Source organism: Mobula birostris, chromosome 11, assembly GCF_030028105.1.
Source record: "Mobula birostris isolate sMobBir1 chromosome 11, sMobBir1.hap1, whole genome shotgun sequence".
Classification (NCBI taxonomy): domain Eukaryota; kingdom Metazoa; phylum Chordata; class Chondrichthyes; order Myliobatiformes; family Myliobatidae; genus Mobula; species Mobula birostris.
Genome location: NC_092380.1, coordinates 45,085,601 through 45,102,396, shown reverse-complemented (window position 1 = coordinate 45,102,396; position 16,796 = coordinate 45,085,601). Strand labels below are relative to the sequence as shown.

Genomic DNA, 16,796 nt, shown 5'->3' with positions numbered 1-16,796 from the left:
CACAACGCTTTACAGTATCAGCAACACGGGTTCATGTCACGCCATTGTCTGTGTGGAGTTTGTACGATCTCCCCATGACTGTGTGGGTTTCCTCCAGGTACCCTGGTTTCCTCCCACAGTCCAAAGACATACAGGCTGGTAGGTTAGTTGGGCATTGTATCAGGGGATTGGTGGGCAGCGTGGCTCGAAGGGACAGAAGGGCATGTTTTGCACTGTATCTCAACAAAATATATATTAAAAAATAAATAAAATTCCATCTGCCATGCACTGCATCAACATCATTCTGTAACCGGAGACTATCCTCTGCACTATCAAAAGCACGACCAGTTTTTGTGTCAGCTACTAAACTTACCTCCTATGTTCATACCTAAATCATTATTATATACAGTACATATAACAATCCGCTAGGGTCCCAGCACTGAACCCTGTGGGCGTGTCTAGTCACGGACCTCAATCACAAAAGCAGTGCTCCACCAATCGCGTACCCATTGTTTCTATTAGCAAGCCAACTTTGGGTCCAATTTGTCAATTTGCCTTTGATCCGATAGGCTCAAGGCTTTCAGACCAGCCTTCCATGTGAATCTTTAAGTTCAAGTTTAAAGCCATTCAACCATACACATGTATGTATACATAGAACCATAGAAACTACAGCACAGAAACAGGCCTTTTGGCCCTTCTTGGCTGTGCCGAACCATTTTCTGCCTAGTCCCACTGATCTGCACATGGACCATATCCCTCCAAACACCTCCCATCCATGTATCTGTCCAATTTATTCTTAACTGTTAAAAAAGAGCCCGCATTTGGCAGCTCATTCCATACTCCCACCACTCTCTGTGTGAAGAAGCCCGCCCTAATGTTCCCTTTAAACTTTTCCCCCCTCACCCTTAACCCATGTCCTCTGGTTTTTTTCTCCCCTTGCCTCAGTGGAAAAAGCCTGCTTGCATTCACTCTATCTATACCCATCATAATTTTATATACCTCTATCAAATCTCCCCTCATTCTTCTATGCTCCAGGGAATACCTTTCTCTGTAACTGAGTTTCTCAAGTCCTGACAACATCCTTGTAAACCTTCTCTGCACTCTTTCAACCTTATTTATATCCTTCCTGTAATTTGGTGATAAAAACTGAACACAATACTCCAGATTCGGCCTTACCAATGCCTTATACAACCTCATCATAACATTCCAGCTCTTATACTTAATACTTTGATTAATAAAGGCCAATGTACCAAAAGCTCTCTTTACGACCCTACCTACCTGTGACGCCACTTTTAGGGAATTTTGTATCTATATTCCCAGATCCCTCTGTTCTACTGCACTCCTCAGTGCCTTACCGTTAACCCTGTATGTTCTACCTTGGTTTGTCCTTCCAACGTGCAATACCTCACACTTGTCTGTATTAAACTCCATCTGCCATTTTTCAGCCCATTTTTCCAGCTGGTCCAAGTCCCTCTGCAGGCTGTGAAAACCTTCCTCGCTGTCTACTACACCTCCAATCTTTGTATCATCAGCAAATTTGCTGATCCAATTTACCACATTATCATCCAGATCATTGATATAGATGACAAATAAGAATGGACCCAGCACTGATCCCTGTGGCACACCACTAGTCACAGGCCTCCACTCAGAGAAGCAATTCTCTACTACCACTCTTTGGCTTCTTCCATTGAGGCAATGTCTAATCCAATTTACCACCTCTCCAAGTATACCTAGCGACTGAATTTTCCTAACTAACCTCCCATGCGAGACCTTGTCAAAGGCCTTACTGAAATCCATGTAGACAATATCCACTGCCTTCCTTTCATCCACTTTCCTGGTAACCTCCTCGAAAAACTCCAATAGATTGGTCAAACATGACCTACCACACCCAAAGCCATGTTGACTTTCCCTAATAAGTCCCTGTCTATCCAAATGCTTGTAGATTCTGTCTCTTAGTACTCCCTCCAATAACTTACCTACTACCGACATTAAACTTACCGGCCTATAATTTCCCGGATTACTTTTCGATCCTTTTTTAAGCAACAGAGCAACATAAGCCACTCTCCAATCCTCCGGCACCTCACCCGTAGACAGCGACATTTTAAATATTTCTGTCAGGGTCCCCACAATTTCAACACTAGTCTCCTTCAAGGTCCGATGGAACACCCTGTCAGGTCCCGGGGATTTATCCACTTAATTTTCCTCAAGACAGCAAGCACCTCCTCCTTTTCAATCTGTACAGTTTCCATGATTTCACTACTTGATTCCTTTAATTCCATAGACTTCATGCCAGTTTCCTTAGTAAATACAGACGCAAAAAACCTATTTAAGATCTCCCCCCACTTCCTTTGGTTCCACACATAGCTGACCACTCTGATCTTCAAGAAGACCAATTTTATCCCTTACAATCCTTTTGCTCTTAATGTACCTGTAAAAGCTCTTTGGATTATTCTTCACTTTGACTGTCTTCTTTTAGCCCTCCTGATTTCTTTCTTAAGTATTTTCTTGCACTTCTTATACTCCTCAAGCACCTGATTTACTCCCTGTTTCCTATACATGTCATACAACTCCCTCTTCTTCTTTATCAGAGTTGCAATATCCCTTGAGAACCAAGGTTCCTTATTCCTATTCACTTTGCCTTTAATCCTGACAGGAACATACAAACTCTGCACTCTCAAAATTTCTCCTTTGAAGGCTTCCCATCTACCAATCACATCTTTGCCAGAGAACAACCTGTCCCAATCCACGCTTTTTAGATCCTTTCTCATTTCTTCAAATTTGGCCTTCGTCCAGTTCAGAACCTCAACCCTAGGACCAGATCTATCCTTGTCCATGATCAAGTTGAAACTAATGGCATTATGATCACTGGAACCAAAGTGCTCCCCTACACAGACTTCCGTCACTTGTCCTAACTCATTTCCTAACAGGAGATCCAATATTGCATCCCCTCTAGTTGGTCCCTCTATATATTGATTTAGAAAACTTTCCTGAACACATTTTACAAACTCTAAACCATCTAGACCCCTAACAGTATGGGAGTCCCAATCAATATATGGAAAATTAAAATCCCCTACCATCACAACTTTATGTTTCCTGCAGTTGCCTGCTATCCCTCTGCAGATTTTCTCTTCCAATTCTCGTTGACTATTGGGTGGTCTGTAATACAATCCCACTAATGTGGCCATACCTTTCCTGTTTCTCAGCTCCACCCATAAGGACTCAGTAGACAAGCCCTCTAATCTGTCCTGCCTGAGCACTGCTGTAATATTTTCCCTAACAAGCAATGCTACTCCCCCACCTTTCATTCCCCTGCCTCGATCACATCTGAAACATCGGAACCCTGAAATATTAAGCTGCCAGTCTTGCCCCTCCTGTAGCCAAGTTTCACTAATTGCTACAACGTCATAATTCCACGTGTCAATCCACGCCCTCAACTCATCCGCCTTCCCCGCAATACTCCTAGCATTGAAATATATACACCTCAGAAGATTTTTACCACCACTCACAACCTTTCTATTAGCGGATTTGCTTGAACTTTTAACATCATTTATTTTCACCCCAGGCACACTGTCAGCTCTGGCACTCTGGTTCCCATCCCCCTGCAAATCTAGTTTAAAGCCTCCCCAATAGTTAAACAAAATAACTTTTCTCTGAGACCAAGGTGCAAAACGCAGAGCATGCATCACGTATAACACATAAAATAATATATGAGCAGATAAAGAAAAGGTATTCTGCGGATGTAGAAGTAGGCATAAAGTGTATTTGCAACATAAAGTTAAATATACAGCAGTATTACGGCTACTGGTGCTGTGATAAAATTGTACACTGGGTGAGAGTAGGGTTTCATGTCTCACAGCCTGGGCGAAGCAGCTGTAATCCAGCCTAAAAGTCCTGTTCTTGCACTGCAGTACCTTCTGCCTGATGGTAGATCAAAGAGATTGTGAGATGGATGGGAGGGCTGAGGGCTCTGCAGATGCAGTGCTTCTGCGCTGGATGGGGAGGGAGACGAACTCTCACAGCAGTCTTCACAATCCTTTGCAGGCTCTAACAGTCAGATGCCTTGCAATTCCCATACCAGAAAGTGATACGCTGGTCAGGACACTGATGCTCTGGTAGAATGTGGGTAGAATTGGGGAGGGAGCTTCTGTCGCCTCAACCTTCTCAGAAAGTGGAAGCATTGCTATGCTTTCTTGAATAAGTAAGTGGCATTGAGGGACCAGGTAAGATCATCCATGATGTTTACTCCACGAAACGTCGTGCTCCAGACCCTCTCCATGGATGAACTGTTGATGTAGAGTAGGGTGTGTTTCGCCTGCACCTTCCTAAAGTCCTCAATCATGTCTTTAGTCTTGTCCACGTTGAGACTCAAGTTGCTCTGTTCACACCAGTCCACAAGCCGCACTACCTCTTCTCTTCATGCTGACCCATCACTGTTGCTGATGAGGCCAACGACTGTCATTTTGTCAGCATACGCAATGATGTAGTTAGAAGTGGATCTACCATTAGAGTGTGCATCAGTAGTGTGAACATCGGTGTGAACAGCAGTGTGACCATCAGTGTGAACAGCAGTGTGAACAGCAGTGTGAAGAGCAGTGTGAACAGCAGTGTGAACAACAGTGTGAACAGTAGTGTGAACAGCAGTGTGAAGAGCAGTGTGACGAGCAGTGTGGCAATCAGTGTGAACAGTAGTGTGAACAGCAGTGTGAACAGTAGTGTGAAGAGCAGCGTGAACAGTAGTGTGAAGAGCAGCGTGAACAGTAGTGTGAACAGCAGTGTGAAGAGCAGTGTGAACAGTAGTGTGAACAGCAGTGTGAAGAGCAACGTGAACAGCAGTGTGAACAGCAGTGTGAAGAGCAGTGTGGAGAGCAGTGTGAACAGCAGTGTGAACAGCAGTGTGAACAGCAGTGTGAACAGCAGTGTGAAAAGCAGTGTGACGAGCAGTGTGGCAATCAGTGTGAACAGTAGTGTGAACAGCAGTGTGAACAGTAGTGTGAAGAGCAGCGTGAACAGTAGTGTGAACAGCAGTGTGAAGAGCAGTGTGAACAGTAGTGTGAACAGCAGTGTGAAGAGCAGTGTGGAGAGCAGTGTGAACAGCAGTGTGAACAGCAGTGTGAAGAGCAGTGTGAACAGCAGTGTGAAGAGCAGTGTGAACAGTAGTGTGAACAGCAGTGTGAACAGCAGTGTGAAGAGCAGTGTGAACAGCAGTGTGAAGAGCAGTGTGAACAGTAGTGTGAACAGCAGTGTGAACAGCAGTGTGAAGAGCAGTGTGAACAGCAGTGTGAACAGTAGTGTGAACAGCAGTGTGAACAGCAGTGTGAAGAGCAGTGTGAACAGCAGTGTGAACAGCAGTGTGAAGAGCAGTGTGACCATCAGTGTGAAGAGCAGTGTGAACAGCAGTGTGGAGAGCAGTGTGAACAGCAGTGTGAACAGCAGTGTGGACAGTAGTGTGAACAGCAGTGTGAAGAGCAGTGTGAAGAGCAGTGTGAAGAGCAGTGTGAACAGCAGTGTGGACAGCAGTGTGGACAGCAGTGTGAACAGCAGTGTGAACAGCAGTGTGGAGAGCAGTGTGAACAGCAGTGTGAACAGCAGTGTGGAGAGCAGTGTGAATAGCAGTGTGAACAGCAGTGTGAACAGTAGTGTGAACAGCAGTGTGGAGAGCAGTGTGAAAAGCAGTGTGAACAGCAGTGTGGAGAGCAGTGTGAACAGCAGTGTGAACAGCAGTGTGAACAGCAGTGTGAACAGCAGTGGCCTGTTGCTGCCAACACAGACAGACTGTCTGAGGTCTCTCTGTCAACAAGTTCAAGATCTAGTTACAGAGGGAGGTGTTGAGAATGAATGGGGATAGTTTACTTACTAGCTTCTGAGGAATGTTCGTATTGAACCCCTAAATGAATTCAATAAAAAGCCTTATAGATGATCTTATCAATCGCCTTACTGAGAAGATGTAGGCAGAGCTACAATGATGATTGACAGCCACTTCTTCAAGTTCATCTGCGGAAACAGCTGAATTTCTATCTTTAATGCTTCTCTTTTTCCTTTTTGAGGTGGATGGGGTTCTGTCAAAGACCCTGACCTGGAGCTACACTCAAAACGTTGGTTCTTTGTGGTGATGGGACCCACTCCTGGGATTCAACAGCCAGCCATTTTTCAAAATCCCAAGGACGTGGCCTAGAAGTGGAGCGTGCCTTCGGGTTTCCACGTCTTTGCAGCCCTGGGGACAAAACGATTCTATGCCGGTGCCGCCGGCTGAAGGGTCACAGGAGAAAACGGAGCATTGAGAAAAGCAGATTGGCTGTCGGGGGCTCAGTACTCAGTGAAGCACACACTCCCTCTCCTTCTGTCATTGGTGGGGGAGAGTTTCTTGCTGATTCTTGAGTCGGAGAACTTGGGGAAAAAAGCGATGCAACAAAGTTTAACACTGCAAATCAGCAAGTTGTTTTGTTTATGTCTCCCCCTCTCTGTGTGACACCTCTCTGTCCCTTTATTAGGGAGAAAGAGAGCCTGTGGTATGTCAAATTGTCAGGTGAACGATTAGTTTTTGTTGTACTGCAGATCATGGTGTTTCTTGGGGGCTTGGCTGTTGCTTGCTTGGTGGGTGGAAGATGCTGATGCTTTTTGTGCTGAAGTAAGTAGGAGAGGGGGAGGGTCATTGTTTTGCTGCTACTTGTGCAGCGGAGGGGGGATTTGGGAGTCTTTGGGATGCTAACGTTTTTACTGTCACTCATTCTTTGGGGCTCTCTTCATTTTTATGGATGTCTGTGAAGAACAAGAATTTCAGGTTGTATATTGCATACATTCTGATATTAAATGGAACTATAGAAATATTGAACTATTGAAGTTGTTGACCAACCTGCGAAGAGGTGATTCAATGAAGAAGAGTGACCTTGTAGTATTGCAGAAGGGAGTTCCTTCCACAAAACATGCCAATTTTGTTTGATAGCTTCTAATTTTTCTATGTGTCCTATGATGACAATTATTGGTTTCCCCCACCATCTGAAGGTAGAACGTTCCTATGAAACAGTTCTTAAGCCAGAATGTCGTAAAGTGAAGAAGCTATTACCATTTATTTATATGGGAAAAATACATGAGCATTCGCAGACCCAAAAATAACCTACCAAATCATGCCAAATAACACATAAAACCTAAAATAACAGTAACATATAGTAAAAGCAGGAATGATATGATAAATACACAGCCTATATAAAGTAGAAATACTTTTCCACAATCATTACTGCACTGCCCACCATAGCGAAAATCTCACGCAAGCGCTGTTGGCAAAACCACTCTCTTCAGTAACCTTTAACCTATGAAGCTGCCAAATCATACCAAATAACACGTAAAAATACACAGCCTATATAAAGTAGAAATAATGTATCTACAGTGTAGTATCACTTACCGGAATTGGGACAGCGCTGAGCACACTGATGATGGTGTGTTAGGCTGAGTCGGAGTTTGGGTGGTGCAATGGCTCCCACCCTCTGGGCAGTGAACCAATACCGATCCGCGAAGAATGCAGGGGTACAGCGGTAGCCGGGAGGCACCCGGCACATCTTTAAGAAAAAAGCCGAAATAAACAAGCTAATTAATTAGGTGCTGCCCGGCACGTAAATGTCGGCCCAGATCAGAGCTGATTGCCAATTGCGTCGCCCCTTAAAGATGTACTGTGTGCCTCCCGGTTACTGCTGCATTCTCCGTGAATCGTTATCTGTCTGCAGCCCGTTCACTACTGCATTTGGTTTCGATTGTTATCCTTTCCTCTTCCAATTGCATCAGCTCTTCATCTATCAGTTCTTGGTCATGGGATGCCAAAACCTCTTCAACATCATCTTCGTCATCTTCCACAAGCCAAACTCACTTTGTCCTTACTTTGTTCACCACGATCGAAACTCTTAATTATGTCTAGTTTTACGTAACACCCTTACGAGCTCTTTTAGGCTTTTCCGATACCATCTTGCTAACGGCTGCTCACAGGCACGTGTTTAAGCAATGCCGGCGAGAATGCCGTTCTCGGGGAGAGCTGCTGCTCAGGGTGTTCTGGTTTTTTTTCGCGTCTGCTTTTCCTGTGCGCTGCCTTTTTTTATAACAGTGAAAACACCTTCTGTTAGCGAAAACAGGGAACTAATGTAGGTCTTTCGTAACAATGAGGTTCTGTAAAGCGAACGTTCGAAAAGCAGGGGACACCTGTACTTCAAACAATTTCCTATTGACTGTTGCTAAATTAACTAGGTAGCCATTTCCTGCATTCTATCTCCTTGAACCTTAGCTGTGCCAGCTCAAGGCATCTCACAATGCAAACACAAGTAAGATTGGAATATGCCACAAATGTGAATTGGAGGTTCACAGATTTTTCAACGATGATGAGCTGGAGGAAGTTAAGAGGGATGATGGGTGCTGGACGCTGATGATTTCTGCTGGAGTCGGTGCGGGGAGATGGAGGAGTAGGGTTCATGCTTATGCTGCTGCCTGTGCATGGGATTTTTACATTTTTTTTCCTGTCATTCATTCTTTGGAGTTGTTCTTCTGTTTTGTGGATGTCTGTAGAGAGTAGGAATTTCAGCTTGTGTACTGATATTCCCTGATACTAAATGGAACCATTGAGCTATTGAACCAGAAAGACTGAACAAGGTGATTCGAGTTTTAAGATCAATGCATTGGTGCTCTGGAACCAGCTATGGGTCCATAAGTGATGACTGAGGAAAACTGGCTGAGAGTTAGGATCTGGGTGCTGAAGTTTTGAATTTGTTTCTCCATGGATAAAGATGGGAGACATTCAGGATGTCATGGATATAGGTTTTAGTGGTGGATTAGATAAGGTATGAAAGAATCAGGTGATGTTATGGAAATGGAAGGAGATAGTATTGTTTGTGGAGGAGGTTTATGGTCAGAAATACACCTCTGTCTTGAGTCCTGATGAAATGTCGACTGTTTACTCTTTTCCATAGATGCTGCCTGGCTTGTTGAGTTCCTCCAGCATTTTGGTGCATTGCTTGGATTTCCAGCATCTGCAGATTTTCTTATGCTTGTGTTAAAAGACTGTGAACGTTGAGGTGTAGCCTCAGTCAAGTGCCAAGGAAAAGGATGTAATTGCTGGACGTAGAATTTGTGATGGGATCTGGAAACAATTGCTTTGCTTGGGGGGAAATGCAGCTTACCCATCAATGTGGCAGCTCAGAGACCATTGGAGAGTTGGTAATGGGTAAATAGTTTACTATTGTCGCATGTACCAAGATATTGTAGAAGCTTTGTTTGTGAGCTATCCAGACATATCATTCCATCGAGAAGTGTACTGAGATAGTACAGAAGGGAAACAACAAGGAATGCAGAATATAATTTTACAGTTCCACCAAAACTGCAGTGAGGGTACACAAATAAAGTTCAATTAAGAGATCAAGAATGCATCTTTGTTGTATAGGAGTCTTATAACGGTGGGATAGAAGCTGCCCTTGAGGCTGGAAGCACATGTTCTCAGGCTTTTTTATCTTCTGCCCAATGGTAGGTGGGGTAGGGGGTGGAGAAGAGAAAATGATAGGAGTAAGTAGAGTGTTAGATTATGCTGGCTGCTTTCCTGAATGGCTGTGAAGTGTAGGCAGAGTCCATGGAGGGGAGGCTGATTCCTGTGACATACTGATCTGCATCCACAACTCTCTGCAGTTTCTGCAGTCTTGAGATGAGCAGCATATGTGATGCATTCAGAAAGAATGCTTTCAATGGTGCATCTGTAAAAGTTATTGAGCGTCATTGTGGACATGCCAAGTTTCCTGAGCCTTCTCAGGAACTGAAATAGAGCTGGTACCAGGAGTGCACATCAGAAACTAAATGGGATGTTGTGACAAGAGTCCTTGACGAGGATGGCTTGGACCCAAATGCTGGAGCATCCGAGGCTAGGATCGGAATAAAACTGGATCGAGAACTGAGCAAAGGCAAGTACGATGCGATATCTCTAGTTAGACTTACGATTGAGCACTGAACCTCAGTTCAGGTGCTCTTTAAGTATTCAATTCTTGATGCCCAAAACATGTTTGCCAATCAGTGGGACCATCCTGAACCTTTAAAGGGGCCATGCCAGCTGTCCATACTCTGGAGAGTTAGAGCGTCTGAATCCCAGAAGCTGGTGCACTTGGGTGCGTCTTGTAACAGATGTCACCTAGGAACAGCTTATACAGATGGGGAATAAGAGGGGACAACGTTAGATCAAGGCAGGAGTAGGCACAGAAAGCATTGGTTGTGACAAGCGGGACAGGAAAAGGACTGGATCAGCAGGATGATGGTGAGAGATCCAGTGAGTCTACCCAATGTCAAGTAGCTTTGAAAAGGGCTGACTTAATGTGTGTTAGGTGACGATGAGAGATCAGCCCAGTATCACCTTAAGAAGTGGTTGATGCAATGATGTCAATGTATCAGTGTAAAATTTACAAATACTTTAGCTGTAATTTCCCATTAATGTTGCAATGCATACTGAAGTTGAAATTTAATGAAAGAAAAACCAGATGGCAATGAAATCACAGGTTGTGCAATCTGACTTCTGCCTCTGGTCATTTCAGATATGAGACAATGCCAATTTAACCTTGGAATTCATTTTCCTGAAGCAAATCCAATTCAGAATACTTCAAATAAACTAGGCCCATTTATTCGGGCTGAGAGTTGACATTTTCAGCCTTTGGTATGTGCTTGGGCAGGCTTTGTGAGGTGGTGCTGGTGTAGTTTCAGCCTCGCTCTCTAATCAGCTACATATGTGGGAAATGGAAAGCATCATCACTGCAACGGTGGGCAGTATAGGATGTACACGAAAAACCTCAGAGAGCTCTGCACACACCTCAGCCCGTCGCAGACCTCCATAGACTCCATGCAGTAACTATGGTCACTACAATGCTGCCCGGTAGATGTTACAAATGGCAAGGTAAACTGGCAGGAAGAGGCAAGCCCAGGTTAGCAATTAAATAAGAGTTGATAGACAGACTTTAAAAGCTGGTGATACAAATGAGGAGCAAATGTTTGCCACTCGGCTCCTCCAGCCATTTTCAAGTTTGCTGATGACACCGCCAGCGTAGGTCGAATTGGAGGTGGTGATGAATCAGCGTATTGGAGGGGGATGGAAATCTGGCTGAGTGGAGACATAACCACAAGCTGTTACTCAATGTTAGACAGACCAAGGAGCTAATCATAGGCTTCAGGAGAAGGAAGCCAGAGGTCCATGAACCCGTCCTCATCGGAGGATCAGAGGTGGAGAGGGTCAGCACCTGGTGCTATTGTTTCAGAGAACTTGTCCTGGACCTACCACGTAAGTGCACTAACGAAGAAAGCATGGCGGCTTAGGAATTTGCCAAGATTCGGCATGGTATCTAAAACTTTAACAGATGTCTATAGCCGTGTGGTGGAGAGTATATTGACTGGTTGCATCACAGCCTGGTATGGAAACACCAATGCCCTTGAATGGAAATTTCTACCAAAAGTAGTGGATACGGCCCAGTCCATCGTGGATAAAGCCCTCCCACCACTGAGCACATCTACACAAAACACTGTCACAGAAAAGCAGCACCCATCAGCGGAGACCTGCTCTCTTCACACTGCTGCCACCAGAAAGGAGGTACAGAAGCCCCAGGATTCACAGCGCCAGGTTCAGTCGGGAACAGTTCTCACCCCTCAACCATCAGGCTTTTGAACCAAAGGGGATAACTTCATTGACCCCATTACTGAACTGTTCCCACAACCAATGGACTCACTTTCAAGGACTCTTCGTCTCACGTTCTCAATGTTTATAACTTATTTAGTTATTATTATTTCTATTTTTTGTATTTGCACACTGGTTGAATGCCCACGTTGGTGAGGTCTTTCATTGACTCTCTGAACGTTATTATTCTGTTATGGATTTATTTGGTATGCCTGTAAGAAAATGAATCAGGGTTATATATGGTAACATATATTTACTTTGAACTTTGAACTTTAAATTTAGAATCTCCTCAGCATTTGGCCTGTGGGCATATTCTGCATTAGGGCAATGTTCTTGAAAGAATCTCACAGCAGGTTCTTTGGAGAAACATTATACCGGGCTCTGAAAGTGTGAAGAAGGGAGGGGAGGGGAGGGGTGAGTGACAGGGAGAGGGGATGAAGGGGGGGGGGGATGGATAGGGCAGTTGGGAGAGGGGCAAGTTTGGAAAGCTGCAGTCAAAAACAAAGACCACAAAGAAACCGCCCTAAGAACAGTAAAATGTCTTGTTTCAATTACTAATGACCAGTACCTGCAATAATGATTAGAGTAAAGTGCTTCAAAGGATGAGTAATGGCCTACATCTGTGCGAATCTCCCAGATACACATGAAAAATAGGTCTACGGAGGGCAGCATCTCTCTTAACTCAACAATAAAAATACAAATGTTAGGTTAGTATTTATTGATCGCAAGTCAGCCTTCAACACCATAATACCAAATAAACTCATCTCCAAATTCAGCCACTGAGCCTCAGGGCTTCAACCTGTAACTGGCTTCTAGACATCCTGAACAGCTGGCCTCAGTCAGTCCCTCCATCCACCCTCACCCACAGTGCAGGTGCTCCCAGCGGTTGTGTGGTTAGTCCCCTGTTCTGCACTCTGCGCATCTTTACTGTGTGGCCCACACAATGGCTACCTGACCCTTGTGTCGTGGTGTCAAGACAAAAACATCAGCAAGGCCAAAGGACTGGTTGTTGACCTAAGGGAGTGAGTGGGGGAGGGGAGGGGCAGGGTGGGATGGTGAACACATCTCTGTCATCAATGGAGCTGCGGTAATGATAGTTACCAGCTTCAAGTTCATTTACATCCACATCATCAGCAACCTCACGCAATCCCTTCACACTAATACAGTGATCGAGAAAGTATATCACCGCATGCATCTGCTGAAGCAACTGAATGCCACAACCTCAGTTAAAGTCCATTTAAACATCAATGCTTACATCTGTAAAACAGAGCCAAGGTCAGGCACCAGAGTGGAGACAAAACATATTAATCAATAGGGATAAGTGAACAGTTTAGATCTGGCAGACTCATTGAAGATACAACTGCTTTATTCAATTATTACATTTAGTGCTTTATTCAATTATTAGTGGGGACTGACAGTCTCATTGGTTGGTTACTGGAGACAACCTTTCACCGTGTCTGCAAACGATTATTGTTAAACATCTTGAGTGTATTATGGAAAAAAATTGAACAGCAAAAACAAGCTGCTTGATATACAAAAGTCTCTGATGCATGGGAACCATTTTGATAACATCCCAGGTTGAATAAGTTAATCCAATGTATGCTGATTATTTCTCTCATTGGGGCCCTTTCTCTTCTCCTTTGACAACAGCCATTCTGTACACTCCCGGAGGAGCCAGTTCTCACGGGTGGCCAGAGTTTGGTAGCTACTTGGCTTCTGTAATATTGGACTGACACATTCCGCAGAAAAATACAAAAAATCATTCTTCTTTTAAAAGACAAACCCATTTTCAATTCACTTTATGCTCAACAAAAGATGCCCTGCATCAATTTAGTCCCACATATAGATTGTTATGGCAATGCAATTCCAAGCACAGCAGTCTGCTTTGGTAGCTTCCTACCTCCGGCTCACCACTGTAATACTCAGCCAGTTCAGCACTGTGTACAATACCACGACCAAAGCTCACAGCTCAGTAGTAGTGTAGCGGCTGGCATGACACTATTACAGCTTGGGGCTTCGAAGTTCGGAGTTCAATTCCAGCGCCATCTGTAAGGAGTTTGTGTGTTCTCCCCACTACCATATGGGTTTCCTCTGGGTGCTCGGGCTCCCCCCACAACACATGTATCGGTTAGTAGGCTAATTGTAATTTACCCTGTGACTAGGCTTGTGTTAAACAGGTGGTTTGCTGGGCAGCACAGCTTATTGGGCTGGAAGGGCTTGTCGGCACTGTATCTCGATATAAAATTTTTAAAAAACATCACAGCATAGTGCCCAACAAATTACTGCAGTAGAACCCCACACCAGCTGGGTACATTACCATATCCACTGGAGTGTAGATTATTGCGAGAAGGACAGTCTCACACTCTCTAACCTCTACTGTACAGTACCTTTACGAGTTTATGTTGCAGTACCAACCCACACCCAGACCATTGCTGTCATCCATTGCTGACTAGGCAAATAATTAGCACTGTTGGACTGTGATCAAAGTCACCAGAGAGACACTGAAGCTGGAGATGTAGAACTCTTTATTCAGCACCATGTAAGGGGGTTTCGATTTTTATGTTACTGCGGAGGCTAATTAAAATGGCGTCTTTGTTATGTTAATCTGGGGAATGCGGCTTTGTTGTGTTAAACACTGAGAAAGTTTGCGCTAGCAGCTTGTTTTGCTTTAGAGTCTGATAAGAGAGTGCTATTAACCAATTGGGATACTTGTTATGGTGTTGGTGTATTTGAAGATACTGTTTGCGCAGGGTTTTGGGGCAGAAGGCGGGAGTGCGAGACAGAGGATGGACGAGGTGCTGTGAGTCCGCTAACGGGGTCGGACCCCGAGCGGGACGTTCGGCGATGAGATGGAGACGGACTCGTGTGGAGCATCTGGTCGACCACCGTTGTTGGTCCCAGGCGGCCGGTCGAGGTGGTCTGAGGGGGTCGCAGGGTGAAGAAGAAGGTCCTTGAGCTCCAACAGTTTTTGTGCACGAGATTGAACTTTGATAAGTGTGGCGCCTTTTATTTTCCTTTTATACTTCATTCTCTTTTAATTATATAGTTCCAGTAATATCTATAAACTGTAAATCATTTAATTGCATCTGGTGTATTGTCTGTTATTTGGGCGGGGTGGGGTACCTCACACAGCATCCACACAAACTAATTACCCAGTTTGGCGGGGCCGAGGCTGTTTCCCTACATGACAGCGAGCCGAGCGACCCGGAGGGTGGCCAGGGGGGCTACAACCACAAGCAGGCATCATCCTGAAGACACTCTTTGTAGAGGCTCATAGACCTAAAGGTACATCACATATTTATACTTTAAGATGAAAGGTAGGTGAATCAATACAATTTCAATAGATACAATGACATTGTTTACTTCCATACCTTGTGTTGTCAAATGGTTCCTTTGAGGGACATATTTCCAGTGAAAGCACATTGTAATTGATAAGACATCTCCGAAGGTTCAGACACCTTTATTGGAAGAAAAATATTCTGAAACTTCTGATGACAGAGAGCCAGACACCAAAATTAATGTTGTCAGGACTGTCTCTAAGTACACAAAAACTATTGATTGCCGATACCTATGACCATCTTTGATGTGCTAATTGATAACATCTGTCTGGTCTACCAGCCTGAACTCAAGTGACATATTGCCTGGTTTAATGTGGGCCAATTAACACAACCCCGTTCTTCTAACGTTTGACTCATACCCATGCAAAAATCTCATGGTCACCATCTTACAAACCATATCTGCGGGCCAGCCAGTGCATTTAATTTCAATTTACTGCTTGCATTTTACAATAAGAACTGAATTCTGGTTCTTGCTTGAATTAATATCTGCTATATTCAGATAACTCCCGAAGAAACACATGAAGTACAAAGCAGACAGCTGATTCATTTTGATTTATGTAGCTGCACAGTATTGAATCAGGTGCTAAACACAAAAGGTTCTGCAGAAAGCTGGAGGAACTCAGTGGGCCAAGCAGCATCAATGCAGAGAAATATACAGTCTACATTTCAGACCAAGACGTTTTGTCGGGACTGCAGAGGAAGGGGGAGGAAACCAGAACAAGAAGGTGGGAGGAGAGAGTACAAGTTGGTAGGTCAGAGGTGAAGCAGCCAGGTGAGGGGGAAAGATGAGGGGGTGGGGGATGACAGAAAAAGCTGGTAAGTGATAGGTGACAGAGGTAAAGGGTTGAAGAAGAAGGGATTTGATAGGAGCAGAGATTGGACCATGGGCGTAAGGGAAGGAGGAAGAGCACCAGAGGGAGGTGATATGCAGGTGAGAAGAAGAGAAAGACTTAGAGGGGCATCAGAATGGGGAATTGATAAATAAAGAAAGGAGAGGATTGAGAAATTACCATAAGTTAGAGAACTCAATCTTAATGCCATCAGCTTGGAGGCTTCCCAGACAGATAATGAGGTGTTGTTCCACCAACCTGGTGTGGTGTCACCAGAGCAGCATAGGGGAACGTGGGCCAACATATCGGAACGGGAATGGAAAATGAAATTAAAACGGGTCGCCTCCAGGAAATCCTGGCTGTTGTGGTGGATGGAGTGCAGGTGCTTGACGAATGGGTCCCCTAATCTACGTCCGGTCTCATCAGTATAGAGGAGGCTGCTTGGAGCCCTAAATGGTGGTGAGGGGGAGCCGGGGGGAGGTGAAACAGACCATTCTAACCATCATCCTTTCTGAACTCCAGGTATCCATCTACATTAAACTCATTTTCCAATAAACAACTCATAGACTACTTACTATTTAAAGTGCTTTTTGAAGTATTAGGAGTACCAGCCTCCATCACCTCTACATGTAGCATCAGATTGGAACCATCCTCTGGGTAAAAAATCTTCCACCTCAAATTCCCTCCGAACTCCTACCCCCTTAGTCCCGTGCCCTCCAACTGTAGATAGGTCTCCTCGGAAGAACATCTCTCCCTCTTATTACCAAGCCAGTTGATGATGGAGTCTGATAAATTGCTCGGATTTCATGGGTTCCAACCTTTCCAAAGCACTGAATGAGGTCCACATAACAGAAAATCTACAATCACTTTAATTGACACAGCTAGACACCACCTCAAAAACTGGTACTGTTACTGGTTTACTATTGTCATATGTACAGTGAAAGGTTTGTTTTGCACACCAGATGTCATACCAAGCCATGA

The 16,796-nt window shown here is 44.5% G+C and overlaps 1 protein-coding gene across 3 annotated transcripts in view; it reads right to left on the bottom strand.

The window, feature by feature from the left end:
- Nucleotides 1–16,796, bottom strand: part of LOC140205052 (tetraspanin-18-like) — a 279,792-nt gene that overhangs the window by 182,818 nt on the left and 80,178 nt on the right. For 2 of the 3 annotated variants that reach the window (XM_072272173.1, XM_072272175.1), the window contains exon 1: nt 7,376–7,958. The exons of the other annotated variant lie outside the window; for it this stretch is intronic. The gene's annotated coding sequence lies outside the window, so the exon portion shown is untranslated. Of the gene's footprint in view, nt 1–7,375; nt 7,959–16,796 lie in introns of those variants that run through there. 3 annotated transcript variants of the gene reach the window in all.